Below are 15,695 nucleotides of genomic sequence, written 5' to 3' on the forward strand. Positions count from 1 at the left end.
TGATAACTGCGATTTACCATACATAATAAACCAATCAAAACAATTCCGCTTTTATTACTCATCTAGTTCAGGGATTTACGGAAAGTCGAATATGGCTCAACTGGTGAAAGATGGCAAACTTGCCTTGCATTTCTGAGCCCCTGCTCTTGGCACAGGCATGGGTGGGGGCTGAGATACCAAACACCCCACATATCATATATCTTAGCACCTGAATATAAACTTGTCATAAATGTAAAGTACAAAACAATAAGGTTTGGTGTGGAAGTAATGACATCCTCTGCTATGAAGCCAGCATATTGTCCATAAACACCTTTGCCTCACTCACATTCTACCCACTCTTTCAAAAAACACTTCATGAAAACCTGGCTGAACATCGGTGTTTAATTTTCCCCGTGCTAAATTTCAGACCCCTTTTCAGTGAGGGTCAGCTGCTGGGAATTTGAGAGGAATGAGAGGTTTTATTGTCTTATAATGGAGAACGAGGCCACAGGGTTTCAGGACATGACCCGCTGAGCTCTCATCACACTCAAGGTGCCCAAGTGCTCCCTTGGGGCCAAAATGGACTTTCTGAAGCGTGTGGCTTTGTTTTTCCTTTATTTGTAATAAAATCGGAGCTAAATCGAAAGGCATTTTAAGGGAGAGTTGCCTGGTAATGAAATGCTTTTGTTGTTTCAGTAAGTTTCCTCATAGGAAAATTGTATATATTGCATTTGGTAAGTAAAATATGTTTCTAGCTCTGGATGAATGGCACAGTTGGTTGGAGCATCGTCCTGTACACCAAAAGGTTGAGAGGTTGAGGGTTGAGGGTTCAATTCCTGATCAGGGCACCTATGAGAGGCAACTAATTGATGATGTTTCTCTCGCACATCAGCCTCTTTCCCTCTCTCTCTCTCTCTCTCTCTCTCTCTCTCTCTCTCTCTCTCTCGTTCTCTCTCTCTCTTCCCCTCTCTCTGAAATCAATAGGCATGCTATAGTGTGAAGGTTAAAAAAAATATTACTTTTCTATGAGAAGTCCATGATAACAGTTGAATATTCACTAGAAGTGAAAAATGTCAAGAGTTTGCCATTGGTGTGAGTGTTTGTAATTTCCTTGTCTTACCAGCTATTTGCTTTCTGAGGTGTAACTATTTTCCCTTCACTTGTATTCAGTTGTGTTGTTTTAATTCTCCCCAAAAGTCTTTTAGTTATTTTCTAAAACTTCACATTTTGACCTGTAAAGCATCCATCTTACAAGCTTTAATTTGGGGAACAAATGAGCAAGAGCTGAAAACTGACTTTCTGAACCAAAATCACTCTCTTAACATGTATTTTTAAAGAGGAAAATTACGATGACAGGTTGATTGCAATTTAAAGCATCATCTTTGGTGGATTACATGTATTTTAGGGTTCGTAATTTCCATAATCATTTTTCGGGCTGTAGAAATGCTTCGAATTTAATTTAAAATAACATCTGTATTAATTTTTATCATTTAGAAGGAAAGTTGATTGTTTCTAGGGCTTGTAATTCCCTGAAGTGCTGCATATCAAACTGTGCTCTCGACAGAATTTAAATCATAAAATAAAATGTGCGTGTTTCCCCTGCAGGAATCCTATTTGAATCAAGCCGAACTTTAGTTCTTGTCAGAAGGCACCATTAATAATTTATTAACATTTATTGTAGTTTATACCTCACACCTTAATACACCTTAAGCTGTTTTAAATATGTATAAATTATAATTTGAATATTATTTTATACAGCTGGTGCCTGATTCATCTGTTACAAATTTGAATAATCTCCTTATTGTACTGGGCATTATGAAATATGAGTTGCAGACACAGTAAGAGAAACTGAAGTCAAACTTATGTGCATAATTATGCCCTTCTATGATTTCACGTCTGCTCATTTGCTTTAATTAGAATATGTCAGTCTTTGAAATCTTTTTGGGCTGTTAGAATGAGTATTTAGGGGTATATTACTGAGTGATTTTAGTTGCAAATCCAAAGACTGTATAAAATTTGATAATTTCATTGCAATCAGTAATGACAATATCTTTTGCAACAAAAGGATCTTTGGGTCACAGTGAATTTTAAAAGGCTATAAAAATTGGGAAATGGAAATGTATATTAAATGCATGATATTTTGTCAACTTTTAAAATGGCAAATGGTTAGCTATAGAATGTCTACAAATAACCCTTCCTTCCTTTTTTTGATGTGACACTCTAAATTATCTAAACACCTTTCAAATTATAACATGCAGATTAAGAAATGAGTTTGCAATCTACTCCCACAGTCCAGAGCATACTGCTCTACTCAGTATATATATAAGAAGCTTGAAGGATTTGTCATAGAGAATATGGTTTAGAGTAAATACATATGCATGTGTGTACCTATTGCCTCTAAGCATATATATCATATATACACATATAAATAAATGTATATTTTTCATACTATTTCCTGCATACACACACGTATGCTCAGACACACACAAAATATTCTGAATTCCTTTTGAATGCTTACTGCTTGTTACTTACATAATTGGGACCATCTGCTCTTTTATTATCAACTTCTTAGAATTGTGGCTTTCTGTGATATGATTGCAAATCATTGAGCAGCCTGTTAGAAGAATACGTATTCTCTATACTTATAAAGTTCCTCAGAAATCACGTCTGCATAAAATATAAGATCCTGAAGAAATAATAGATCTATGAATTTTAATTTCAAAAGTCCTTTGGTGAATGTTGTCAACTTTTTATTTATAAACTGGTAGCCCTGCACACAAATCCATGTGCCGGTAGCTCTCTGTGGGGCCTGGCCACTCCTCACCCGCTGCCCAGAGGCTCTCCGCAGCCCAGAGGCCCACCTGCGCCCTGGCCTGGCCAGAGGCCCATCTGTGGCCATGCGCAGAACACTTGCCTCGTTGCTGGGGCGACAAAGCAAGTGCTCCTCCACCCCCACCCCCCGGCCGCATCATGCCCGCTGCCCACAGGCCCTCCGTGGCCGGGGTGGAACGCTTGCCTCGTAGCTGCGGTGACGAAGCAAGCATTCCGCCAGGCCACTCACGCTGCCCACTCTCAGCGGCCGCCCCCCCCCCCCACCCGGGACTGGGGGACTCCAGCAGGGCTGAGAGGCCTGAGCACCACCTTCTTGTGGCTATGGGCACCACCATCTTTGTGACGGAGTGACGGTTAATTTGGATATCACCCTTTTATTAGGTAGGATAATAGTTTTTTTCAAAAGTAAAGAAAAACTTAAGGAAAGCTTAAACAATAACTCATTGTGTCCCAAGCAGTTCATACTGAAAGAATAATAACATCACAGTAGCATAGTTAAAACATCCAGTAATGAAATTATCTCTATTGTTCTTAAGGCAAGGCACAGCTACTCAGCGGACAAGATGTTAGAATTAAATATCAAACTACAAACAAAATAAATTCCTTTGTTGTTGCCTCCCAAACAATTAGCCATTGTTACCAATTGAATTGGTTATAACAATAGCTGAGGTCTAGATTTATTTCTCTTTTTAAAATATGTAAATTTGAAAGATGCTCACAGCGTAATTTTTAAAACAGTTCAAGAAACAATAGAAAATTTAACTTTGGCTTAACTTGCATTTTTTTCTTGCTTATTCTACATTTAAATACTCTTGTGGACGTATTTACATGCAATGAAAATGTCCCATATTCATATTTATGTATTTTCACATAGTTTATAGAAATGTAGTTGTACTTACATTATTTTATGTGTTTTCTGGCCCTTGTATTGATAACATTACTTGAAAACTTAAGTGTTAAAAAATTATTCTTCTTCCCTTCCAATGTCTTCTAATCCAAGATGTACTTTTTAGTCATTTTGGTTTTCTTGTTGCTGTTATATCTTCCTTCTGTAAAGATATCTAAAAGATAGTCGTAGGAAACAATAGTCTTTTCTATTTAAAATATTTACTAATTATCAATCTAGAAGGTAAAATTTCCCTAGCTGGTTTGCCTCAGTGGATAGAGCATTGGCCCATGGACTGAAGGGTCCTGAGTTCAATTCCATTTAAGGGTGCGTGCCTCAGTTGCAGGCTCTATCCCAGGCCCAGGTTGGGATGCTTGCAGGAGGCAACCAATCGATGTGTCTCTCTCACATCAATGTTTTTCTCTCTCTTTCTTCCTCCTTCCCTTCCACTCTCTCTAAAAATTAATGGAAAAATATCCTCGGGTGAGAATAAATAAATAAATAATTAATAAATAAATAAATAAATAAATAAATAAATAAATAAATAGTAAAATTAAATAACCAGACCCATGTTCTCCGAGAGAAGAAGTTCTTAGTGTCCGAGGGGTTGAAATGGAGTGGGGGACCTGTGTGCTGTGCTCAGTTTCTTACCCACTGGCCCACCATCTTGCAAAAGCCAGAGAACCAGATCCAGGTAGGGCCACTGCCAAATGTAAATATCTCAACATTGTTTCATCTCATCTACTAAACTACCTAAACATCACTAGTGCCATTGTAATAGAGCAAAAAGAAATGTTTTCTTAAACATCTAACACTTATCTGTGGTCAAGAATGATAGGCTTCAAATGCTGACCTACCTTTCTACCAGAAATAGGGACTGGCCATGTTGCTCCCATCCTAGCCCTTCTGCAATTCCCTCCTTTGTCATTGTTCCTGAGTTATCTTTGACTGCAATATGAATAATTCTACGGTCTTTTCCGAAGGTGATATTTCATTTATACAGTGGTGGTGATTTTTTTAACTTCTATTTACCAGGTCATAGTATTCTCTAATTAAAAAATGTCTTGGCTATAACTATGAGCAATAATTAGGACATATTAATGAAATATCAATAATAATAATGCTAACCCAAAGAACAGTTCTCATCCAACACAAACAAATGGAAATATGAAGTTATTTTTTCTGTATTTTTTTTCTCCAAATACTTAGAAACCCATGACATAAGTATGATGGCATTAAAACAACTTATCAAATTAATATCACATATGAGTATTTTGGAGAATAAGAAAGTAAAATATTAGAAACTGCATCTGTGTGAAATCTGCCTTTAGTTAAGTGTTTCATGCTATGATTAGCCATGAAAACTAAATTGCTTCCTCCTATCTAAGCATTTCCCTGATCAGTACTTTTTGCATATGGATCATGGCCTTTTGGAAGAAAATGAGATATGGTTATTAAGGACATATTTTTTAAAAGATTAATGAATTTGGGGGATATATGTACTACATAAGGAGTGTATTGCAGTTTTATTTCAACTTTGAAACTTTATTTTTTTAAATTATTGTTATTGATTTCAGAGAGGAAGGGAGAGGGTGAGAGAGAAACATCAATGATGAGATAATTATTGATCGGCTGACTCCTGCATGCCACCTACTGGGGATTGAGTCTGTAAATTGGGCATGTGCCCTGACCCAGAATTGAAGCTTGACCTCCTGGGTCATAGGTCGATGCTCAACCACTGAGGCACACAAGCCAGGCTCAACTTTGAAACTTTAAAAGCAATGCAGGGTTTTTTCATCATCATCCTTGCCCTCCCTTTGACTGCACACAGTGGACACAGTTTGATAGCAATGGGTGTTGTCACAGTTTCAGCTACAGATCAACCATTAAACTTCACCATAAAGGCTCCCAAAGTCGCATTTAAATTGTGGATAAATACTTAGCATTCCTCTGACATTTGATTTGATGAGCTGTTGTTAAAAACTTCCAATGGACTTGTTTTTATTACTTTGTAGTCATTTTGGGAAGACAATACTTAGGGATGAAATTCATGGTCTGTTTTATGAATTTTCAAGTGTCATAAGAAACTTTACTTAATTAAACAAAAACATTTCAGAATTTATTCAGTTTCCAGAAATCCACTTTATATTTTTTGCTTTTGATCTCAAAAAACGATGATAAATTAAAAAGTAACAAAAAGATTGATATGATACAAATTATTAGAAATTAATTTTGTTGAGATGGGGCAATGAATCATTTTCAAAATATATTTGCCAAATTATATATATATATATATATATATATATATATATATATATATATAATATATATATATATTCAATATAACACAACTACATTACATTTATTATAGGAAAAGATTGCAGCATATTTTTAATAGTACAAAACATACTTCTTTCGCTGTGCCTATATTTGCATAAATATAGGAATATGGGCATGACTAGTCTTTGAATGTGGAGGTGGAGGAATTAATTCATACATTTGGGAAGAAATTTGGCTATTGCCAAGTTGTAAAAATGGAATCTCTAACTACTGCTTCACCTTCTTGAAGAATAGTATTTTTCTATTAATCCTTAGTTACACCTAATTTTTAGACAAAGTTTTTCTTTTGGTGTGAGTTGAAATAATTTGGGAAAATACAATTTCATTGATAAGTATAATAATAGAATTCTGTCCTTGTAGATATGCTATTTACGTGTTTTTGTGCTGAGTTCATATATATATATGCCTGCATCTGTATGTATATTTAAAATACATGCATGGTATCTTTGTTCTATGTTGCTGCATTAAAAAAAAAAAAAAAAAAAAAAGACTCCAAAACGTAGTTTCTGTGGGTCAGGAATCTAAGTAAAGGTAGCTTAGGGATGGCAAGTGTAGTCCTCAGTTCCCGGTTGCTTGCTGTGTGAATGTTACCTAATGTATGTTTCCATTTCTTCCTTAGTAACATAGAGATGATGATAGTACTTCACCGAATTGTTGTGAGGATTAAAATCCTCCTACATTTAAACATTTTGAAAAGTGCTCATTACTGATTAGGCTTTCAATGAAGGAATCTATTTTCATTATTTGTGAAAATTGTAGACATAGTTCTATCAATAGTATTCGCAGCAGTACTTTGGAAAACAATTTGAAATAATATAAACTACTGGTGTTCAGGTAATAAATGGAGCATTTGATTTTAAAAAGTAATCAGACAAACCCTCCTATATTCCTCACATTTTATTAATGAGTTTCTGGAGATAATTTTGACATTTTCTCCAAGAAAATGAAATTACATGGTACAAAGGAAAATATCACATGAGTTATTACATTTATGACAATTAACTGTCAACCAAAACAAAAGCCAACATGGATGACCAAATGCATCTCTGAGGCTGCATGTGGAGGAGAGAAAACCTTGCCAGTGGGGGGCATGCAGGAGGCAGCTAATAAATGGTTCTCTTTCATCATTGATGTTTCCATCTCTCTCTCCCTCTCCCTTCCTCTCTGAATCAATAAAAATATATTTTAAAATAATAAAAACTCCTCGTCCTGGAGAGAAGTCTGTAACCCCTGCCTAAGCTGAGTGATATCTTAAAGGGAAAATGGGGCAAAGGAAGGTTTATTTTTAGCTTTGATGACATTTAATGAGAAGTTGGTGATATTTTACAGCAACTCTAAGAGCATTTAATTGATTAATTTTACTTTTCCATGTGAGCAGTGTCCAAAGTGCCTGGTGGGCGACCTTCTGAGCAACACCTCAAAACTTTGACCTGGTCTCTGTTGATTACACACAGGGTTCAGAACATTTCAGATAACAAAAGGATATATTCACATAAAAAGTTGTATTTTTAAACCAATGGTTTAAATATTTTACTGTTAAAATGTGATTTATCATGAAATGGCTAATATATAGCATAACTCTTTGGGGCAATGTATTTCATTTGAATTCATACAACCGATGTGAACACACCCTGGTTGTCTCGATGGGCTGTTTACTAGAGTGAGTAGTGTTGCCATAGCCTACACTTAAAGGAACTCCTTCTGAGCCAAGGCTTTGCTAGGGTGTAATCTGAAGTATTAAACCTGCTAATACCATTTTCACTAGTGTACTCTTTGAATGATCTAACTTCTCCACTGTACACTCACTCGTCAATTTATTCCCTCTCCACATTTAATCTAGGCCACGTTCAGATTTATTTTTAAAGTAAACCGAACATTTCACCTGCATTTTTTTCCCTCTCAAATCTAATTAAATACACAAAGAATATTAACTTTGGTTGATGAAGTGACTCTGTGCATCCTTGCCTAATAAACTTGCCACAATGGAGCCCGTGTGCTGAGAATTGAAATGAACACTGTCATTAACGCAGAGGTCTAAAGCAAGGAATGCGTCCTCATTCGCTGAGAGATAATTGACAGAGAGCCCAGAAAAAGTAGTGCACAGACAAATGGGTGCAGTATTTACCTGAAGAAAAATGCGATTCCATTCAGCATTCCTTCATCAACTACCCTCAGCAATTTCAATAACTTTATGGGTGCTGAATTGCTTGTCTCTGTAAGTATGTCTTATAGATTTTACTAGAGGCCCAGTGCACAAATTCGTGCACCAGTGGAGTCCCTTGGCCTTTTCTGCAGGATCGGGCCAAAACTGGCTTCCAACATCCCTCGAGGGGTCCCGCTTGCGAGAGGGTGTAGGCCAGGCCGAGGGACCCCACTGGTACACGATCAAGGTTAGGGAGGGCCCATGGGAGTGCTCCAGAGCATATCCAGCCAGTCTTGCTCAATCCCGATTGGCTGGACCCCAGCAGCAAGCTGACCCACCGGTTGGAGCATCTGCCCCCTGGTTGTCAGTGCATGTCATAGTGAGCGGTTGAGTGGCCTTAGCATATCACTAACATATTACACTTTGATTGGTTGCCTGGACACCTAGCACTTTAGGCTTTTATTTTATAGGATAGCACATGGTCATTACTGAGTATATGGAGTCGTACATTGGATCATTTCATAGTTAGGAACAACTTTAGAACTGATTATTAAGAGAAATATTACTTCTCATCAGTCGTCTTGAGAGTCTGGTGGATGTAAGTGTCTCTCATGGGAGAGACGGCCTGCGCTGTTTCCTACCTTGTCCAGTAACTCAACTTTCACAGGCCGCTGTGACCAGGTGCACCTGCAGCACGAGTCCACAGTTAAAGTGTGATTCTTTCTCGCTTGAGCTCTTAACAGCCTCCCACCCCCGCCCCCCCCAATCCAACTTTCTATCTGACTAAAGATCAAGACTGCTATGAAAATTTAGATAAATTAGCCTTTTATTAAGTGTTTATAATTTTATTATTTTTAAGAGTATCTTCCAAGGTTAACCTAGGTTAGACAAAGGAAACGTACTACTCCTATTAAGTACTATGTTGTCCTCTTACCAGTAGACCCTCGTATTCTCAGTGATGTTGTAACTGACACATCTGGGTAGTGATTATTGCAGTCTGGTAGCCACATCTCTGCAATGGGCCGAGGACACACTCCCACCCCACCAAGGCCATGGTCAAACTCATAGAAGAGCATAGCAACACGATCACCATGTCTCAAAAGCTGCACCATCAAGTATGAGTTCAGAGATGTTTCTCTACCTGTTTTGATATATTCTATGGTTGCAATATGTCATTTTAAAATATTTAGAAAAATTATATGTCAGAAGGTAAAATCTATTTAACTAGAGGCCCGGAGCATGAATTCATGCACAGGTGGGGTCTGGCCGGCCCACCCTGATCGGGGCTGATCTGGCTGGGCTAGCCAGGGGGAGGGGCTGCAGGCAGTTGGCTGGTCGTCCCCGCCCCCTGGCCAGACTCCCAGTCGAACTCCCGGTTGAGGGGACAATTTACAATTTACATATTAGCCTTTTATTAATATAGGATGTGGTGATTTCCTCCCTAAGATATGAAGAATCTCATATATTTGAAAAATACATTATTTATATTTCATATGGACTCCATTGCATCACATATATTTAAATTGTTTTAATTATCATTAATATTTCACTATGTCATTGGAAAACATTTCCTCATTTACCTAAAGTCTTATGATGCTGTCTATAGACATCATACTTTACAGCATAGCATTTGAGACATGATGTTAGCATTACCTTTCTCTTTAGTACAGGATCTACAAAAGCACATGTAAAATGAAGTTCTAATATGGTGATGACCAAACTGTATTTAAACTGTATTCATTTCTTTCATATATGGGAGCTTATTACTTTTTTCAAATATACCTGAAGATAATACTTCTAGCAATTTCCCATATTACTAAGAAAAGTCACAATATATTAGTGTTTATTTCATTCACAAACTTAATATACTTCCAGGGACATGATGCCAAATACATAAATAAGCTAGTAATAAGCTAAAAGGAGTGCTGTTTCATAGCACCGTTTTATCAAAGCACACTGATCCCACCCTCTTCCAACTTTCAAGGAGTTTGCTAAGCGGGTGAAAGAGTTTATCATCATGCTGCAGAAATGAGTATGAGGCCTGAGGGTCTGCAAAGGTCCAGGTGTCACAGGAAGTGCTCCTCCAGAGCCACGACTCAGACCCAGAGCTCTTCTGAGGCCAACATTAGCACTATGAAGTGGCACACTGTTTGAGAGTTTCTGGATGTTCATGAAATACTATAGGCCAGTGGTTGGCAAACTGCTGCTCGCGAGCCACATGAGGCTCTTTGGCCCCTTGAGTGTGGCTCTTTCACAAAATACCACGGCCTGGGCGAGTCTATTTTGAAGAAGTGGCATTAGAAGAAGTTTAAGTTTAAAAAATTTGTTTCTCAAAAGAAATTTCAATCGTACTGTTGATATTTGGTTCCGTTGACTAATGAGTTTGCCAACCACTGCATAGGCATATGTTCATACAATGGACTTTTACCTATTCATAGGCAGGAAACTGAGGAAAGTACTCAAAACTAGAATGAGTAAAATATGCTGATCTTTCTCCAGGCCAGATTCCCCTTAAATAAAATTTAAATTATATCTATCTATCTATCATCTGCCTATCAACTATCTATCATCTATCTATCTATATATCTGTCTGTCTGTCTATCTATCTATCTATCTACCTATCTATCTAAGCCTGCATTTTTATTTCAGTATATAAGTTGTAACCATTCTTCATCCTGAACTAGCACACATGACTTAGAGACCTTTAGCTGTAAGTCACATAGGCAGGCTCTGAACATTTGAATGAAGTTCTTACATAAAAAGGGAGGGCCCTTATGCATCCCATTCAACACACAGTGCACAAATTTCTAAGAGTTATTTATTTATTTTGTGAGCTACATCCTTTCGGTATGGCACGACAAATGGAAAGTAGCTGTACAGTGTTGACTATCACTAAGCAAAAATTGGGTAAAACAATATAGATTTGCTTACTTTAAAAAATTTACTATGAAATGTATATTTGTGTGGTTTTCCAATGACTCACTCAATCTTTGACCCCAACTCTATTTTTCTATTTTAACATAAGATTTTAATTTTCCTTTGAATTTCCTACTCATATGGATTTTATGCTTAAGTTATTATCTTAGGATAATTAGGTAAACATAGAATACTACATTAATTTTTTCCCTTCTCACTGTGGGGTCAGATCACAAGTCAGATATGTGTCTTCCATTTTATTGACTCAGTGGACCTACATAAAACCAGTTCACAGTGTTCGTTTTTATGATCAGAACCAGGAAGGGCAAAATGGGAGGCTAGTTATGAAAGAACATCAACCCCCCAAAATTTAAAAAAAATATTAGAAATAAAGTGAAAAAGAGAAAGCAGAAGGAAATAAAAGTAAATAAGAGCATGTGGTGGAGAATGATGGAGTCTTATTAAAGTTTTCAATGACCCTAAGAAGACCTTATACTCTCGTACCTCTGTTTGAATGCATCACCCATGTTACTTCCTCTCCCTAAAAGAAGCCTTGTGGCTTCAGCTTTGTCATAGCCCACAATCTCAAATTATATGGCCATAGACCTTCAAGGGAGGGAGGAAGGAGGAAGGAAGGAAAGAAGGAAAGGAAGGAAAGAAGAAAGGAAGGAAGGAAGGAAGGAAGGAAGGAAGGAAGGAAGGAAGGAAGGAAGGAAGGGGAGGAGGGAGAGCCTTTGGGAAGCAATACACATTGTGTCAATAGCATCTCAGCACGTTTGCTATTTATAATGACAAAATGCAGAGTAATTTTAAATATTTGAGCCAAACAGTGAAAAATGATTGATTGGAGCAAGTTGGCTCAATTGAAATAATGGCCATTACCAGTGACTGTGAAGCAATGAATCTTTGCCTAAAGCAGTGAGTGCAATAAGGCTTTCATAACTTTTGTATGCAGAGTAAAGACTAAATTTGTTGCAGCATCCACAGAGATTTAAATTAATTTCAGAAAGAAAATTATTACATTAATTTGTTTTCATGGAATATAACTTAGAATTAGTTATTCAGTAAGGGTATTCCCAGTAGCCTTTAATAAAATGATCGAGATGGGCTTATGGGGAGAGAATCTTAATTGTTCAGCATTCCATTCATTTCTGTTTGACTCATTTTGGAATTTAGTTATTAGTGGGAAGTATCTTTTGTAAATGGGTGTTTGTAAACTAGAGTCCCTGACTCCCAGCCCTGCTTTGGTGTTATTATTACCTTTAAGGAAACACACACACGCAGAGATCTTTGCAGCCTACATGGCTCTGAGACCACTCCCATTGTTCTCCAAGGGTAGCATAACAAGAAGAACTGACTTTGAGTGTCATCCAGTCTGTTGTAATTTATAACCCCAGAATCACGAACTGGGGGACCCTAAGATAAGGAAATGTATATTAAGTCTATAGATTATCTGACTCCTGTTCAATAAGATATGGCTTTTGTAAATGACAACATTGTGCTTGAAAGAGTTAATGCCTTAGAGTGGGTCTATATAAACCTGTTCGAAGGGGCTTGGCCAAAGTGGCTCAGTCGTTGAGCATCCACCTAAGAACCAGGAGGTCCCCCTTCTATTCCTGGTGAGGGCACATGCCTGGGTTGCCAGAAGGCAGCTGATCAATGATTCTTTCTCATCATCCATGTTTCTATCTCTCTCTCCCTTTTTTTTTCCTCTGTGAAATCAATACGTATTTAAGCAGCTACTCCTGGGTAAAAAACTAAAAATATATCCCCTGTCTATAATGAGACAATCCGTATAGTACCAGTCTCCTTTGAACAGCTTTTTACAACCATTGTTCTCTAATAAAGTTAGATTATTTTAGCATAACTCTTTAAAAGCAAACACCATTCAATTATTTTAAAGTATTAAGATTTCCTTAGGACATGGTTACATACTATTCTGAATCAAATACAATCTGACTAATATATAGTTTTAGTAAAATTAGCCTTACATTAGTGATTAGACTGTATTTTTATATGTTTTTAAAAATACTGTAAGTGCTGTGTACATATATGCTAATTTCATTGAAAGGGGGATCTTATAAAACTGTAGTCAAGAAATATTTAATTAACCAGTTAAATAGGCCAGCTTAATAACAAGATTTTAGTGGGGTTTACAAAAACTCAAGCCATTTGAATCTTACTGAACCAGAATAATTCGGTATGTCAGGTGCATGGTATCTAATCATGCTGAAATTTCTTAACCTGAAATTCATAATAGTTTTAGTCCTATGAAAAATAAATGTGAAATCGCTTACATTCCTTCAAGTGGAACTGTCCATCAGCAGTTATACACACTTATAGTAAGTATTAAAAGGTTACTCTGAGGCTACCAAGATCTAAGTGCTCTTCGACTTACAAAGATGAAATGCGTCAGTGAAGTTTGTAATGAAAATATTCTAATTTTAATCTTTAATCAATTTATTTCATAGGTGGCACTATGCCATTAACAGGACTCCTATTCTTGTTTATTGGTGTCAATTCAGCTTCATGATTATCCATTTATTGTTCACAAAATGTATTAGAGACCCAAGGTAGCATTAGGCAGTATTAATAATGCATGTGGCATTAGAGTACCTATTAATATTTTTGAGACTAACTCAGCTATTTCTAAATGATTTTTAGATACAGGCAATGTTCCAACTGACACACAATTGGAATGCGCCCAATAAAAGCGAGGCTGCAAGTCTTCTTAGCTAATTAAAGGAGCATATGCTGGGCAGCAGGTTCAGTGCTGAAGTCTCAGGATCACACCAATATTTTAATATAAATTATAAGGGATGGCCAGAGGTCTACATTACATTTCCACACAAAATTATCAGTCTATAAATTGCTTTAGTGTGAACATTGTCTCTTTAAATTTTGAGATGATGATTCACTTTGTCATATCATGAAAAATTAGCACTACTTCTAAATCTCTGTGTAATTGGACATTTTATCTATATTCTGCTCCACATATGCTTGAATTAAATCTCTCCTTTGTTAGCTACTCATCAAGCGTTGCCATGTTTCTGCCTATGATGTGATCACTATAAATTAGGGAAAGAACTTTAGCCAAATAGTGTCTCGGGTTAAGAACAGCAGGAGATGATCAGGGTGGCTTTCCAGTGTCTTTATTTAGAGGAATTAAAGTGCACAGAGGAAAATTTCACCTTTTAGGTACTCTGAAACAAAATACAGATTTCATGACCGTCAATTGTATGCATAAATTTCTACCACAGGATATGAGTAAATATGCAAATTGCATGCCATATTCACTTATGTTTAAATCTCACATTCACATTTGCTAAAATAATTATGTATACTTCTAGAATGTCAACCAGAGCTATTTACTTCATAAACTGAGATAATTGAAGATAGTGACAAAAAAATAACCTTGAGTCTTTCTTTTATATAAGCTAATTAAATTAGAATTAGGCTAAGGTTTGATTTGTTAAAAAAATTAAAGCACACAAACAAATATAAGCTGCCTTTTAAAGCAAGTTTGTTTTTCCTTCTTTTCCTTTTCCTTTTTAAAAATTTTTTTTTGTTTGAGTTGCTAATCTGCAAACTTTGAGCATCCACAATGGGCATCTTTCTCATTATCTCAAATCAACCAGACCTGCCACCAAAGGGCTGGGAGCACTTGGCTGGCACAGTATGGCCAAGCCTCAGAGGACCCGTTTCTGCTTTTGTGGTGGAGATGTGTGGAGGTTAATGGGGTTTGGTCAGAAGTACTTAAAGCAATTGAAAAAATTACATTTTAGAATTTCCCATCTGACCTATTAGGTGTCCTATGAGACCTAAAGTGATGAGAACAAGAACGTGACGTCATAATCCACCTCCCCGAAGTTGCCAGGTGTGATGCTCCTGTAGAAAGAAATCTTTAGAAAGCTCAAGCATGAGGCAATGATACCCTCTCCCCAAAAAATCGTAATGATGTAGAAACAGATTGAAGCGGAAAAAGAAGAGTGAGATTGCAATGGCATTTATACCTGTTTCCATTTTTTTTTTTAAATATATTTTATTGGTATTTTACAGAGAGGAAAGGAGAGGGATAGAAAGCCAGAAACATCGATGAGAGAGAAACATCTATCAGCTGCCTCCTGCACACCTCCCACTGGGGATGTGCCCGCAACCAAGGTACATGCCCTTGACCGGAATCGAACCCGGGACCCTTCAGTCCGCAGGCCGATGCTCTATCCACTGAGCCAAACCGGTTTCGGCTACCTGTTTCCATTTTTAAAAAGATAGACCATGGTCAGCTGGGTGTGAGAGTACATTAAATCTTCATCCACTATGCTAGGCTGCAATCACATATGTGACCATAGATAACCTAGTTAGATTCATGAGGTAGCCCTTTTATAATTGCCTGCTGTACTCACGTTGAATGGCACCTTTTAAAAACTGTCTTTTGTGAAAACAGAATATTTCTCTTCCTCTTCTTTTAAAGCTGCATTTACAAAATCAAGTGATAATTCCCTGACTTAAAAAGCAATAGCTTGTAAGATGTAGCCTGGAAATAACTAAGAGTCCATCGATCAGTTACAGCTAATAAATAGCCCTAAATTCATGGCCCTT

This window comes from Plecotus auritus (assembly GCF_963455305.1).
Source record: "Plecotus auritus genome assembly, chromosome: 3".
NCBI lineage: Eukaryota > Metazoa > Chordata > Mammalia > Chiroptera > Vespertilionidae > Plecotus > Plecotus auritus.